Source organism: Nicotiana sylvestris, chromosome 7, assembly GCF_000393655.2.
Source record: "Nicotiana sylvestris chromosome 7, ASM39365v2, whole genome shotgun sequence".
Taxonomy (NCBI): Eukaryota; Viridiplantae; Streptophyta; class Magnoliopsida; order Solanales; family Solanaceae; genus Nicotiana; species Nicotiana sylvestris.
In genome coordinates this window covers 30931673-30948284 of record NC_091063.1, presented here as the reverse complement: position 1 = coordinate 30948284, position 16612 = coordinate 30931673, and the positions used below count along the sequence as shown (strand labels likewise).

At 37.1% G+C, this 16612-nt stretch overlaps 2 long non-coding RNA genes across 3 annotated transcripts; both read left to right on the top strand.

Annotated features, from left to right (window-relative positions):
* Window positions 1–235: 235 nt before the first annotated feature.
* LOC138872628 (uncharacterized) lies at window positions 236–8597 on the top strand. Its single transcript, XR_011401100.1, has 2 exons — window positions 236–819; window positions 6819–8597. It is a non-coding gene; the product is annotated as an uncharacterized lncRNA (long non-coding RNA).
* A 470-nt stretch (window positions 8598–9067) lies between these two features.
* Window positions 9068–14239, top strand: LOC104247292 (uncharacterized). Of its 2 annotated transcripts, none has more exons than XR_716176.2 (2): window positions 9068–10073; window positions 13962–14239. It is a non-coding gene; the product is annotated as an uncharacterized lncRNA (long non-coding RNA). The 2 variants fall into 2 exon arrangements; XR_716175.2 differs by having other exon boundaries at window positions 13950–14239.
* The last annotated feature ends 2373 nt before the right edge of the window (window positions 14240–16612 follow it).

Genomic DNA, 16612 nt, shown 5'->3' with positions numbered 1-16612 from the left:
AAAGCAAAACAAAGAGAAAAATGAAAAGGAAACCAATTGGGATGTGGACCCCACCTTATTTCTCCATAACAAATTCTCACCTGCACAATAACACACACATGCTAGATGCCAAAGCAAGGCCAAGAAAGAACAAAAAATATTCCTTTAGTAGGGACCACAAGGCTTCTTCCTATCTTCTTCTTCTTTCTAAAATATAAATACACACACACACTGATATAGAGAGATACACGCCAAAAAAAACAAGAAAAGGGGCTGGGGATCGAAAACAAAAACAGAGCACCACAAAGGGGGAACAAAAGAAAACAAAGAAAATGTCCTCTACTCCTCCATTTTAGAGTCTTCTTCCTCCATAAAACACCAATTCCCACCATGAAACTCCACAAAGCTGACCTTCACTATCCATCCCCAAAACTCCATTGAAATCTGACTTTCCCCGCCCCTGTTTCAACCCCAAAACTATCCAAACTCTAGCAAAAAAAAAAACGCAGAAAATTCCAGCTCCAAAATCGTTGCGCTGCTGCTTCTAAACAACCACCAAACAACCTCAAAATAGCTTCAGAAGCGCAACGAAACTTGCTGCGAATCAAGCCCAGAAACGACCCTAAAGCAGTAGCTCAGGTCACTGCTAATTCCGTCGCGAAACAGTGCCAAAATATTACCTAAATTCCAGTCGAACAATCCTTGAAACACAAAATTTTAGTCGAGTTCGAGGTTACGGACGAGGTCATAGTTTGTTAGCTCTGGTCGAGTCCACCTGAAGTTCGAGTTATCGTGTATATTGGAGGATTTGTATTTATCTATAAAAGATTGGGCTCGAAGGTTTGTGATTTTGTTGTTGCCATTCTACCTTTTCTTTACTATTTCATTCGTAATATCATGCTTTTCGTTGGGTTTTCTTTGATTTTGCTGCTTCGTCTCATTAATTGTTTGAATTAGTGTTTCGTTGTTATTTGTTCTGTTTTGGTGGAAAGTTAATATTTTGGTTTGTTCCATTTTTTTTGTGATTGCTTGGATTACAGTATGGGTGTAGAAATTTTACTGTTATTATCTTTCTATACCCATAAGTTGTCCAGTGATTACATGAACTATTCCACTGTTTTCTTTAAATTTTCCTTATTAAGATGTTGGTTGGTTCGTTAGCCTTGAATCCTTAGGCGTGGGCGTGTTCTAATGCAGAATACCTGGAAAGCTAGAAGCAAACTTAAGGTTTGGGCCTTTCTATTTGATTATAGGTTTAATCTTGAAAAAAGGCTACTGAGCCAAACATGTTGAAATTATCCTAGGCTCATTCCCTAATGACACTTTATTGAGCCATTTTAGAGTTATTTAAATTTCATGTAATCTATAAGCTAGCTCATCTTTCCATAATTAATTACTATACTTTCCCATAAATAATTTCATAACTCACGGACCGTTACAATAATCTCAAAGTTTAGGAAGAATTATGAATATGTTTAAATTTATCATCGTGATTGTGTACACGTTCGCCTGACATAATTATGATTTTTAAAATAAATCGAGGTATGCGTTCGCGCAACTTCAACCAAAATTTCTTAATATTAATAAAGCGATATTAGTTATGGACACGTACGCGTGACATGATTCTTGATATGCCAAAAGAAATGAGTACACGTATGCGTGACTCGTTTCAGGTTAATTTCTTAATTAAAAGCGGTAAAAAGAAAATGTGCATAGGTTCTAAAATACATAATTCAAATAATTAATTAAGCCAAGTATGATTAAAGCGACCGTGCTACAACCACGGTATCCGAAAATGCTTAACACCTTCTCTCGGATTAACAGAATTCCTTACCCAGATTTCTGTGTTCGCAAACCACAAATAAGAGTCAACTTTCCTCGATTCGGGATTTTAAACCGATGACTTGGGATACCATAAATTATCTCAAGTGGCGACACTGATTTTTAAATAATAATCCCGTTTTGATTGTCACTTAAATTGGAAAAAACTCCCTTATACCCTTTAGGGATAGAAAAAGGAGGTGTGACAGCTCTGGCGACTCTGCTGGGGATAAGAACCCAGAATTTCTGGTTCAGGATTCAAGAATTCGAGCTTGTTTTTATGATTTTTACTTGGCTTCATTTATTGTTAATATTACTATATTCTGTCAACCTTTTGTGCTAACTGCTGTCTGTTTACCGCTTTGATATTATTTGAATTGTATATAAATGTCTTCTTACGCCACCCTTCTGAGTCTTCTAAAAATGGTGCACGTTCGCGTGACCCGCTTTTCTGTTAGAAGTCATACCAAATAGAATGAGGCTGGGCCAGCAACAAGGCTGGGTAGACTTTAGTGCTCCCGGTATGTTGCCCCCTCTTCGGCTCGAGTTGTCCGCTCGGGTAAGCCAAGTAAAGAACACAACCCCAGGTTTAAACCTAGAATAACATGACCTCATGTCGGATCCCTAATAGGAACGTTTGTTTGCATCACGTGCATTTGACTTAGGGGATTCAACACGGAGGTTGGGTCCGTCTAGAACAAGTGTACCCGAAATGAAAGACCATCCTGATGCATCTTACGTGCTATTTGTACAGTTATTTGCTTCGGCTTGTATGTTGATCGGCTAAGGAAAGAAAAACAACAGAAAAACCAAAAGTGAGGTAGGATAGAGAATTCACCCGGTTCTAAAAACTCCGGTATTTGAAAATGCCTCGAAACTCTATCAAAACTTTTGAAAAAAAGGAGAAAAATAAAATATATTCCAAAAAAATGAAAGTGAGTCAATATCATGTTTCTTCAATTATATCAAAACTGACGAACTACGCGGGTCTGATTCTCACTGGATGTGAGATACGTAGGCAAACCTCATCGGTTCCGGCCCACCATCTTAAAAAAAATCAAAAATATTTTCTTTTACTTCCTTCTTTAAAAAGTCTTTCTTTTAGACCCTAATTTGTTAGAAAAAATACAAAAAAATATTTTCTTTTAGTCTCTCTCAAAATTCAAAAATATTTGTTCGAAAATTCAAAAAAAAAAAAATTTCTCTTTTATTTTGTAGTATTTCTTTCATAAATTCAAAGTACAAGTCCAAAAATATTTCCTTTCTTCTTTAGAAGTTTTTCTTTCGAAATTCCAAAAAAAAAAAGTTAATTTTTTTTTTAAAATAAATAAATTTTCTTTCTTCTTTAGAAGACTTCTTTTACAATTCTTTAAAAAAAAATCGAAATCAAAAAATATTTTCTTTCTTATTTATATGTCTTTCTTTTGAAAAAGTCCAAAATCCAAAAAAAAAGGTTAATTTATTTACTTTATTCATGATCTTTCCAAACTACGCAAAATCTGATTCATGTTCTCACATGATACGCAGGCAACCCACATCAGGTTCGATCAACCAAAAAAGAAAAAAAAAGAGAAAATGAAAAAAATGTTGATAATAAAAATGTTGATAATAAAAAGGACTGACTGAATGCATTCTAACGTGTCTTTTGTTTTGAATTGTAAAGTAAGTTTGAGGTGGTCGGTTTGTGGTAAGCGGACAACACAAGATCCAAGGAAAAATGATAACTGACATCGAAGCTGTAACAAGTGCTCAAGAGACTCAGGGTCAGAGGGTTCGACAAGAGTCTACTGTGTTTGAGGAAAATAGAATACTGAAACAGCAAATGACCAAAATGTGTCAAGCATGAGCCAATGGCCAAAGATAGCCTTGTCATGAGTCACAATTTGCTACCCAGCAAGAGCAGTGCCACTCTCCTGAGTACCACTCGTACTTGTTTGATCTTCCTGCAAATATTGAGAAGCCTGCCCGAAAGATGGCACAAGATGAAATGACCCAAAGAGTGAAAAGCTTAGAGCAATGGTTGAAAAACATGCAAGGGTTGGCAGGTCAGAAGAGTATTGCCTACAAGGATCTATATATATTCCCCGATGTCCAGTTGCCGCCTGGTTTCAAAACTCCCAAATTTGAAAAGTATAATGGACATGGAGACCCCATAGCCCACCTGAAAAGGTATTGCAATCAACTAAAAGGTGTAGGAAGAAATAAAGAATTACTAATAGCTTATTTTGGGGAAAGCCTTGTGGGAGTAGCATCTGAATGGTTTATGGATCAAGACACATCTCGCTAGTACGTCTGGGATGACATGGCACAGGCCTTTGTCAAACAATTCCAATACAACATCGACATCGCCCCAGACCGCAATTCCCTTTCAAACCTGAAGAAGAAACTAACTGAAAGTTTCAGGGAATATGTCATTAATGGAGAGAGCAAGCAGCTAGAGTTAAGTCACCCATGGACGAACACAAGCTAATCATTGTCTTTCTTCAGACTCAAGAGCCAGATTATTTTCAATACTTGATGTCCGCAGTGGGTAAATCCTTCTCAGAAGCAATCAAAATGGGGGAAATGGTATTAGGACAGGCAAAATTATAAGTCAAGCAGTTCTCAAGGCCGCAACTTAGGCTGTCCAGATTGAATCTGATAATTTTAGTGACACGAATGAGAAGGACGAAGAAATCATAATGACATTAGGGTCGAGAAGAGGTCCTAGGAGAACGTCTCGAAGGTCTGACCAGCCTCGTCTGTTTTCTGATAATGCTCTTGTGCACTACTATCCACCTCAGAACTCACAATACTCTATTGATCCACCTCAGTATGTTGGCCAGCCACCAAAACAGCCTAGAAGGCGAGCACGACCACCGCAAAATCTCATCTAACCTCCAAAAAATTTTCAAGAACCCTATAACCCACATCCAAGCCAGGGGTATAGAGCGGAACAAAGGTTGAAAGATAATTTTACACCAATAAGAGAGTCTTATGCAAGCTTGTTTGAAAAATTAAAACATTATGACATGATTGCACCCATTCATCCAAATCATGTGGACCCACGTGCAAGAAGCTTTGACCCTTCTAAAAGGTATGAATACCATTCCAATTCCCAGAGTCATAATGTTGAAAGTTGTCGGGATTTGAAAAGAGAAATAGAAAGGATGATCCAGGAAAACCTAATTGTGATCCAAGACAGTGACACCCGGAATATTGCGCAGAATCCTTCACCTACACATGATGATGCACACTTTATGGGGATGATGCATGGTGACAGGGAGTATGAGAATCCTCTCGAGAACTTGTTAACTAAAGTTATTGATTTTGAAATTAGAGAAGGCTCTGCTGATTCTGATGAGCAAATTTGTGGCTAAATGTCAAGCCTAGCAATTGAAAAGTCATTTTCTCCTCACTAGGAAGGAATCTTAGTAGCTTGTTTTGATGTTTTTGTGTTATCTGGGTTATTTCAGGGTTGTGATCCATATTTTATTTGTTTTATTGAGTCAAACCCTTCTATTCTTCTATTTTGTTTGTATGAGTCATGTCTGTCTATTTTGTTGCTATTTTCATTATCCGAGTTATTTTAGGTTTGTAACTCGGATCTTAGGTTGTTTGTCTTGTTATCAAACTCTTTCATCCTTTACTCAATAAAATACAGTTTGTCCTTTTGTGTCATTCTATTCTTAGTTCTTTTCTCGCTAGTTCTAATGACATGACATGCATGCAGAAATTTTGGCCAGATCTTAGAAACTGATTTAATCTGGAATTGGATAACTGGGAAAAAACTTTTGAGGATGAATAAAGAGTTGAAATACATTGGAATTAAGGTCGAGTAAAATTCACCTTCAAATCATTGTGAAGATCGGACTTGAGAATGTTTAATCAATTGAAGTTTGTTGGAAAGTTCAACATTAGGGGATGGAAAATGTCTTGTGACCACGACACACCAAGAAGACAGACATGTTCGTCAGTGCTGTGATCACGAAAAGATACTATGTTTGGAGTTCTCGAGGTTGGGAGGCCTTTTTTCTGTTACCCAAACACTTTATACCCTTTGTTACCCCTTTGAGCCTATGTTATTTGTTTTGACCACCCGACATGTAAGGCGATGTCTTGAAGCATGCAATGAGAAATGGTTGTCACACGACATAGAACACTGTCAAGTTGCCCACAAAAGAAAATTAAAAAAAAAGGAAAGAAAAGAAAAGAAAAATGAGAGAGTCTTACTAGTGAAAACCTTCACGGGCACTATAAGGCGATGGTAAGTTGAGAAAATAAATGTGAGAAACTTGTAGGTGAAAATATCTCGGGGCACCATTAGTCGAAAGTGAGTCGTGAAGTTGATGCAAAGGATTGGCACGAACAAGCCCGACTTCAAAGTTATAAGAATGGTCAAAGCAAAAATTTGGTCAGTTTGATAGATCGGCTGTTAAGTCCAAAATGCATGTCATGATCATTAAGGCTAGTTATTGAAAAAGAAAAAAGAAAAAAAAAGAGAAAAAAAAAATTCTTCCTTCTATCCTTCTGACAGGGCATTTCTTGTTGATACTTGTTTCTTTGAATCATTCTGTCCTTCACTCTAAGTCAGTCCTTGTCAAAACAAGCAAGACAAGATTTCAAAATCTGCTAGTAGCTTTTTAGTTGCATAAAATAAATTTAGCCAGCACTTAGTTGTTACTGTCAATATACCTTGAGGATTCATGCAAAGGCTTCCCCAAAAAGACTCTTGTCAGCCTATTTGGCGCAAGAAAGATAACTGGTGATTCTCTCTGACAGACAAATTGCTCAAAAAGCAAGAAGTCATTCAAGATATCGGAAAAGGTCACCTAAGTAAAGATCTCCAGTCGAGATAAGGCAGATTGAGCCGCAAATACAAATAGTACTGGGTGTGAAGCAATTAGGGTTGATGTAGAGCAAAAGTCTCTTGAAACCGACTCAAATTGATTGAGCAGAAGCCAAGCTGCCCAAGGCTCAAGGCCACAAACCCACCACCATTTTCAAAAACTGACAAATTTTTTGTTTGTGTGAAACAGGAACAAAGCAGTACAAAGAAAGTGGTTAAAAAAAAAAAAGAAGACAAAGAAAAGAAGAGAAGAGCCGACGAAAGGAAGTTTCTCAAATTTTTGCCTTCATTTGTCATGTTAATATGCGTAAAATCATGCCATTGCTCTTTACATTTTTCCTCCTAAGATAAAAAGTCCTAGTCTGATGAATTTTCCTCTGAATATAAATCTTAGTCTGATGAATCTTTCTCCTAAGATAACAAAAAAGAGGACCTAGTCTGATGAATTTTCTCCTAGGATCGAAATCTTAGTCTGATGAATCTTTCTCCTAATATACAAGACCTAGTCTGGTGAACTTTCTCCTATGATAAAAATCGTAGTCTGATGAATTTTTTCCTAAGATAGAAAACCTAGTCTGATAAACTTTCTCCTAGGATAAAATCTTAGTCTGATAAATTTTTCTCCTAAGATAGAAAACCTAGTCTGATGAACTTTCTCCTAGTATAGAAATCTTAGTCTGATGAATTTTTTTCCTAAGATAAGAAAATCTAGTCTGATGAAATTTCTCCTACGATCAAAATCTTAGTCTGATGAATCTTTCTCCTAAGATAGAAGACCTAGTCTGATAAACTTTCTCCTATGATAGAAATCTTAGTCTGATGAATTTTTCTCCTAAGATAGGAAAACCTAGTCTGATGAATTTTCTCCTAGGATCAAAATCTTAATTTGATGAATCTTTCTCCTAAGATACCAAAAAAGAAGTAGAAAAGAGGCCTAGTTTGATGAACTTTCTCCTAGGATCAAAATCTTAGTCTGATGAATCTTTCTTCTAAGATAGAAAACCTAGTCCGATGAATTTTATCCTAGGATAATAATTTTAAAAAGGGGGGGGGGGGGAAGTCAGAATTTGAAAAAAAGGTCAATTTTTAGTTTTCTTAAGTTATCAATGTTTAGTTTTCTTGAAATCAGGGGCCCCGTCTGGAAAATAGTGTCAGTCTTAACTTTAGTCAAGCTTAGTTTATAGTTTTTCGCAAGCTTAATCACTTTTAGGAGACACACATCCTAGTCGAGTCATTAATTTTACTCTCATCATTGCATCCTTCATCAGCAGTGTAGGTGATTTATAGTTTTGCTAGCAACTCGCAAATCTTCCTAGTGCAAACTAGGGCAGAAAAGTTTCTTTTGTTTTGTCTGTTGTGTTGTAGTAGCAGGCTCCCACCTGGAGAACAAGAGAACTCATTCCAGAATTCATTTCAGAGTCATGTGAAGTTTCAAGTCACTAGCAGGTGCCCACCTGGAGAACGAGGGAAGTCATTTTAGAAGTCAAATCAAGTTAGAAGTAGCGGAAGCTCGCCTCAAAAATGCGAATCGACAGTCCGAGATAACCAAAAAGAAGTCTCAATCAAGAACAAAAGAAAAAAAGAGAGAAAAAAAGTGAATCCAAAGTGCAGAAGTGGAGAAAAGATGTGGACTGCTCAAGACATAATTGAAGTCACAAGCTTTGACTGTCCCATTTTGAACTGAAAAAGCTGAAGAAGATTGAACCAACACCTGCAGCTAACAAGCATCAAGATTCAGATCAGAGTCTGCATGAAGAACCAACCAAGACTCAAGATCATGATTCAGAAGACTCATAGATAAGAATCTTGTAACTCGTAGCTAATAGGCTTAGTTAGTCTTTTTAATTTTGATTTTGATGTAATAATGGGATTGCGGACCGAAACCTCGACAACACCTCAATCGGCTCTCCACCTCGGTATACTCCATCACTCTTCCTAATTCTAAACTACACGTGGCCTGATTCATTTATAGCCAAGGATATGTAGGCAGCTCAGATACCAGGGCTCGGTCACATTCTTTAGTTTTTGGTCTGTTCTCTAAATAAGGGCCGGGTCAAAAAACCTATCTCATCGTTCTTTGTCTGAAAACTCTTCACATTTTCAGTCAAAGAAGGGCAGTTGTAGGCATGTGATTTTTGATCCTCATCAAGATTTTTTATATTTTAGCGTAAATATTTAGTTTAGGTTTAGTATCGCTCTCTTTACTTTATTTTATCTAAAAAAAACTACAAAAATATTTTCCCTTATTCTAGATAGTTGATATTTTGTCTAGTTAGTTTTATTTTTGAAAAAAATACAAAAATAGTCTTGGCATTTTATTTTTCAAAAAAAAAATAAGAAGAAAAAGTTCAGAAAATATTGTACATTTTAGTATATATTGAGTAGTATTTAAATTTCATTAATATAGTAATTATCTGTCTTCTCTAAATATTTGTATTATCTTAAATATATCAGTATCTTTATAAAGCTATTTTTAATTCATCTTTAGAATAAAAGAAAAGAAATGAAAAAAAAGAACCAAAAAGGCAAACAAAGAAAAAGGAACGAAGAAGTAGAAAAGAATAACATGAAAAGCAAAACAAAGAGAAAAATGAAAAGGAAACCAATTGGGATGTGGACCCCACCTTATCTCTCCATAACAAATTCTCACCTGCACAATAACAAATTCTCACCTGCACAAATTCTCACCAGATGCCAAAGCAAGGCCAAGAAAGAACAAAAAATATTCCTTTAGTAGGGACCACAAAGCTTCTTCCAATCTTCTTCTTCTTTATAAAATATAAATACCCACACACACTAATATAGAGAGACACACGCAAAAAAAAACGAGAAAAGGGGCTGGGGATCGAAAATAAAAAAGAGCACCACAAAGGGGGAACGAAAGAAAATAAAGAAAATGTCCTAGACTCCTCCATTTTAGAGCCTTCTTCCTCCATAAAAACACCAATTCCCACCATGAAACTCCACAAAGTTGACCTTCACTGTCCAGCCCCAAAACTCCATTGAAATCTGACTTTCTCCACCCCTGTTTCAACCCCAAAACTATCCAAACTCTAGCAAAAAAAAAACGCACAAAATTCCAGCTCCAAAATTATTGCGCTGCTGCTTCTAAACAGCCACCAAACAGCCTCGAAATAGCTTCAGAAGTGCAACAAAACTTGCTGCGAAATAAGCCCAAAAACGACCCTGAAGCAGTAGCTTAGATCGCTGTTAATTCCCTCGCGAAACAATGCCAAAATATTACCAAAATTCCAGCCGAATAATCCTTAAAATACAAAATTTCAGTCGAGTTCGAGGTTGCGGACGAGGTCGTAGTTTGTTAGCTCCGTTCAAGTCCACCTGAAGTTCATGTTATCATGTATATTGGAGGATTTGTGTTCATCTATAAAAGATTGGGATCGAAGGCTTGTGATTTTGTTGTTGCAAAAATTCGGATTCACTAGAGGTTCATTCTACCTTTTCTTTACTATTTCATTCGTAATATTATGCTTTTCATTAGGTTTTCTTTGATTTTGCCGTTTCGTCTCATTAATTGTTTGAATTAGTGTTTCGTTGTTATTTGTTCTGTTTTGGTGGAAAGTTAATGTTTTGGTTTTTTCCATTTTTTTTTGATTGCTTGGATTACAGTATGGGTGTAGAAATTTCACTGTTATTGCCTTTCTATACCTATATGTTGTTCAGTGATTACATGAACTATTCCACTATTTTCTTTAAATTTTCCTTATTAAGATGTTGGTTGGTTCGTTAGCCTTGAATCATTAGGCATGGGCGTGTTCTAATGCGGAATACCTGGAAAGCTAGAAACAAACTTAAGGTTTGGACCATTTTATTTGATTATAGGTTTAATCTGAAAAAAGGCTACTGGGCCAAACATGTTGAAATTATGCTAGGCCCATTCCCTAATGACACTTTATTGAGCCATTTTAGAGTTAGCCCAATTTCATGTAATCTATAAGATAGCTCATATTTCCATAATTAATTACTACACTTTCCCCTAAATAATTTCATAAATCACGGACCGTTACAACAATTTCAAAGTTTAGGAAGAATTATGAATATGTTTAAATTTATCATCGTGATTGTGTACATGTTTGCGTGACATAATTATGATTTTTAAAATAAATCGAGGTATGCGTTCGCGCAACTTCAACCAAATTTTTTTAATATTAATAAAGCGTTATTAGTTATGGACATGTACGCGTGACATGATTCTTGACACGCCAAAAGAAATGAGTACATATACGCGCGACTCGTTTCAGGTTAATTTCTTAATTAAAAGCGATAAAAAGAAAATATGCATTGGTTCTAAAATACATAATTCAAATAATTAATTAAGCCAAGTATGATTAAAGTGATTGTGTAAAAACCTCGGAACCCGAGAATGCCTAACACCTTCTCCCGGGTTAACAAAATTCCTTACCCGAATTTTTGTGTTCGCAGACAACATATAAGAGTCAACTTTCCTCGATTCGGGATTTAAGCTGGTGACTTGGGACACCATAAGTTATCCCAAGTGGAGACTCTGATTTTTAAATAATAATCCCATTTCGATTGTCACTTAAGTTGAAAAAAACTCCCTTATACCCTTTCGGGATAGAAAAAGGAGGTGTGACAGCCGGCTAGGTCTGTCGCACCCCATTTTTTCCCTCCGCGGAGAGAGGTCTGGGTTTCGACATTCATGGGGTGTGATAACTCTTTTCTTTTTGGGAATTGGATATTTGAAGAGTCGCCACCTAACGGATTATGGTGCGTTAGGGAACCTAGAGCGATTAACTCTTGGATTGGTTTGCATTACCAGAGATTAGGGTAAGGGCTCGAACTGACCTTGAGGGAAAGGTGTTAGGCACCCCTCTTGGTCCACAACTGTGGGTCACGGCCAAACTTATAGTCACGAATTAGTCCAAATAAATACTTGAAACAAATAATTACAAATAAGGCATGTGTGTATAACTCAAATAATAATAAGACATAAGTTTTTGGACAAGTTGTATAAAATAAAGTCTTAAACAAAAAGAATTTTGGGAAAGGGGGGAGTCCTAGGTTGGTTAGCCAATAGGATCATCCCACACAATGTCCGAAAAACATTCCTTAATAAGGGGTTACATGTGACATTAGCGCGTAGTCATCATATCTCATATCTACCCTTCTCATCCCCTTAATGGTCATTTAAAGCGAGTGTTTTGTAATGACCCAACTGGTAGCTTTGTCTTTTAGAACCCTGTTCCCTAAATAAAACTTTCCGCACTTGCTTTAGCTAATTTACGACTTGCGAGGATGGTTGGTTCGGGATTTGGAAGAGTTTGGAGTTAAATATGCCCATTTGATTCCTTAGGATTTTCTTAAAAAGTGCTAAGTTTGATTTTGGTCAATATTTTGAGCAAACGGACCTGGATTCGTGATTTGACGGTCCGGGAGGGCCGGAGGAAAATATGGGACCTGGGCGTATGCCCGGAATCGAATTTCGAGGTCCCTAGCCCGAGTATTGAATTTTTTATTAGAAATTGTTACACTGAAATTCTAAGTATTTAAAGAAACTAATTAATGATTGATTTCATGGGTATATGGCTCATATGTTGATTCCGAAGCCTGGTACAGGTCCAAAATATCATTTAAGACTTATCCGCAAAATTTGATGTCAATCCGAGTAGTTTTAGGGCATTTTGGCTCGTTAGTGGAAAATTAAGAACTTGAAGTTCATAAGTTTGATTCATTTGGTTTTAGGGGGTGATTCTTAGATTTAGCATTGTTTCGGGCGTTCCGAAGGTTCGAGTAGGTCCGTCTCGTGATTTTAGACTTGTTGGTATGTTCGGGCGGGGCCCGGGAGCCCCGAGCGTCAATCGGACGAGGCTCGAGTGAAGTTGAAATTTTTGAGAAGTGCTGAAGCTTCTGCTTCTATCATAACCGCACCTACGGTTGGTGGACCGGAGATGCGGTCCATCTATCGCAGATGCGGCCCAGGGAAGTCCAGGCCAAACCGCAGAAGCGGCTCCACTGACGCGGCCTCAAGACCACAAAAGCGGTCCTAGCCCATTTCGCAGATGCGGTACTTTCTTGCAGATGCGGTCCCCTGACCGCAGAAGCAGAAATCACAGAAGCAGTGAGCTTCATTTAATACGGGTTCTAAGTCATTTTTGACACTTTTCACTCCTTCATTGGCAATTTTGGGGGCTTTTGTAAGAGGGCTTCCACTTGGCATCTTGAGGTAAGCTTACCCCACCTATTCTTAGTTTAACATATGTGTTTTAGATAGATTAAACACTAGGATTAAGGTAAAATTATGGGGTTAGAGCTAGACCTAGGGTTTAAATAAAACTTATATTTTACCACAAAATTGGTTATAAAATGAATTAGAAATCATATATTATTGATCCTTAGGTTATAGAGAACAACTTCCTTTGAAAAATTTCGGAATCCGGGCATGTGGGCCCGGGGTCGGATTTTAGGAAACTCGTGTTAAGGGTTGGAAATTGCTTAAATAACTAGAATACGATCTTGTGAGCTTATATTGATTAGTTCCTACCTCATTTAACTAGTTTTGGATCGTTCGACTCCAAATTGAGGGTTTGGGCTCGTTCTTGGCATTGGAAGTATACTTTGGAGAGAGGTAAGTCTCCTTTCTAACCTTGTAAGAGGGAATTGTCCCCATAGGTATAATAATTGAGTAATTTTCTACTAAATGCGGGGGCTACGTACGCACGAGGTGACGAGAGTCCGTGCGTAGCTACTATTATGTTAATTGTCCGGGTAGCCTAGGACCCACATTATGCTATATTTGTGAATGTCTCTATATTTTCTTGCTAATGTGATCAATTAGAATATGCTAGAGGTTTGGAAAGGGATATAAGTGAGCATATATACTTGTTGAACCCTTGCATGAATTTATTTGAATATAAATGCGCCTTCGTCTGTTTCCTTGATATTATTTGATATTTGTGGAACGGGCCAATCGCCTCGGTATAAATAGATGCATCTATGGTTCCTGCCATTCGACCCTCTGGCAGTGCACAGTTTATTTTCTGTTGGATCGGGTCGCCGACCTCGGCATAGTGTGCGCATGATATCTATGTGAAATCTTATCCATGACTTGACCCGCTAAATATTTGAAATGTAAATGGCTAATTGTAAAATTGTTAAGAACATGACATATTACCTTTTGCTACAAACTGTTGATTATTTGTGATTTTCATGCTTAGTGTAACACTTTATTGTATTATTTGACCTTAGTAAGTATCAAGTCGACCTCTCGTCTCTACTTCTTCGAGATTTGATGGGATACTTACGGGGTACATATTGTTTATGTACTCATACTACACTACTGTAGTTAATTGTACAGGATATGAGGCAGGTATATCTAGCTATTAGACTGGTGCGCACCCCTGATTCATAGACCGAGACTTCCACGGTGAGCTGCTCCCTTCCGGTGCCGTTCAGCATCTTGATGAGGTCTTTCATTACTTTTGTTGTCTATTCTATCCCGGATAGTAGGATAGTATTATTCTTTTGTACATTCTACTAGTTTCCCATTACTTGTGACACCATATCTTGGCACACACATTAGTAGACAGTTATTTTGGGTCGTATAATTATTATTAAATATTGCTTATCATCACCTATTTTAATTGCAAATTAAGAAATGTTGTATCCGATTTGGGTAAGTAAAATAAGAATTTACTAATACTTCTGTGTTGGCTTACCTGACAATGGTGTTGGGCGCCATCACGACCCTTAGTGGATTTTGGGTCGTGACATGTTTGGTCAGCGATCTCTATTGCGTGTTGTTACCGTCCCTTCTTAATGGTCTTGGAGGGATTTAGGACATCTACCTATAGGTGGTTCTAGACAGACCCCTAAGGTTTTAAAGGTGAAAATACTAAGGCGGCAGGCAAGAACAATTAGGACTTTAGCACATAAGATAAAAGGGAGCAATTACAGGCTCAAAGTTACCTCCTCAAACAATACACATAAACAACACGACTCAAGCACAAATAAGGGCCTTTTGTTAAACAGTATCCTAAGGCATGCTGTCTAAGTGAATATACAGAAGACATGTAGTTTATTTTATAAACTCAGAAGTGACGACCATATCAGTTGCCTACTGATTTTAAAATCCTGTTAAACCAGAACAACATTAAGTCACAGAAACAGTTTCAAAGTTGCGAGATTTTAAAATGCCCCATAGACTTGCCTATATGCGGAATACTGATGACTATGTTTTATATAGTGAAAGAAGGTAGGTTTTTAAAAAGGACTATTTAATCCCTATAGGCATGCTGTCTAATAATAGATTAAGGCAGTTTTGAAAGAACTCATTTTAGGGAAAATAAACCATTAATTAAACCAGATTCGAAGTGAGCCATTTGTTAACTAGATTAATTTATTTAAACTAAACTTAGGTGAGATCTATAGGCAGAATTTCTGGTGTTGTTCCCTATAGACATGATATCTAGTTGTTTAATACTGATTCCTGAAACTTTGCAGGCATGATGACAAATGAAAAATACATGTGAACACTTGTTATAACAGAATTTGGATTGAATTATATCCTATAGGCATGTCATCTACTTGTGAAGCTGATTTTAAGACTTATAAACATGGCTTCTATTATGGAATCACCTGAAACCTATAGGCATGATTTCTAACATGGTGAGACAAACATGACAAGATGTAAAAGTCTTATAGGTATGTTTTCTACTTGGTAAGGTAATCATATCAAAATGTAAAGTTCTATAGGCATGGTTTCTACCTGTATTACCCCAAAAACATGTAGTTACCCACCTTTTTCACTAATTACCCCAATATTCATTTACAAATTATTACAGACCATATGAATGAATTACATAAGTAGATAAGAAAATAAGAAGTTATTCTATAGGGAGCCTACAGATAGGCCAATATTTCCAAAGCCTCCAATAGCCTGAAATGCTCAAATTCCATAGACAATATCATAGTCTAGGTGCATCAAAGTTCCCTAAGGATCTCAAGAATCCCGGGCAGTGCTTACTCCTAGACTTGGTAACCAAAATTGAATAAGTGCAGTGTGGAAGGGTCATCCTCAGTATGCCAGAGTTCAGATAATTCTCAAGAGGATCCCAAGATAGTACACATACTATAGGGGGCAAAACCTATTGACTTAGGAGTAGAGTGAGAGTGCTTGACACAGTTTGAAAGGTTTCAGCAGGAAAACAGTATAAAAAGGAGGTTTGTATGAAATCCTTTGTGGAGTAAAAGTTGGAGTCATGCAGTAAACAATTTTGATAAGAGAGAGAGTTACATGATTATACAATAGTAACTCAAACATGGAGTCCAAAACCACATCAGCAATACTCACAGGACCAAAACAGAAGGAACAAACCGACACACAGGGGTGATAGGGATTGGGGATACATAGAACACATGATTGTAAACACATAACAGACAAAGGTCTTAGGAATTAGTAAAGACATGCTCAGACACAACTGATCAGACATAGTCACAGAACCAGCAATGCTTAAGGGGGTTTAGCATAGGATTACATGATTTCAGGTCACTCCAGAACCGTACAAGTTTAGAAATGCAGACTACTTCACAAGGAGACTCATACCAGAAACCAGATAGAGCAAAATCACATGGAGACAGACTACATAGAGGGGGGTAACATGTTTATATTGATCCTAAGGAAGGGGAGTACATGACATGCTAATCATGCGATCATATTAACTGCAAGTTTCACAGCAAAACCATAAGTAAAAGCAAACTAGAAACAGGAGGAACTGAAACAATAAGAGAACCATATTGTTTTTGGAACTTAAATTGAAATTAGAACATACCAGTAAAGAAGACAGTAATCAAAAATGAAGGAGCAGTTGAGCACAATAGTTAGCCTTGGCTTGCAGCCGGCTAACTCAGAATAGTAGCAAGTAGCACACAAAAGAGAGAGCAGAAAGTTTAAGTGTGAGAGAGAGAGCTTTTGAACCAAAGTGTTCGTGTGTATGTGTTAATGAGAGA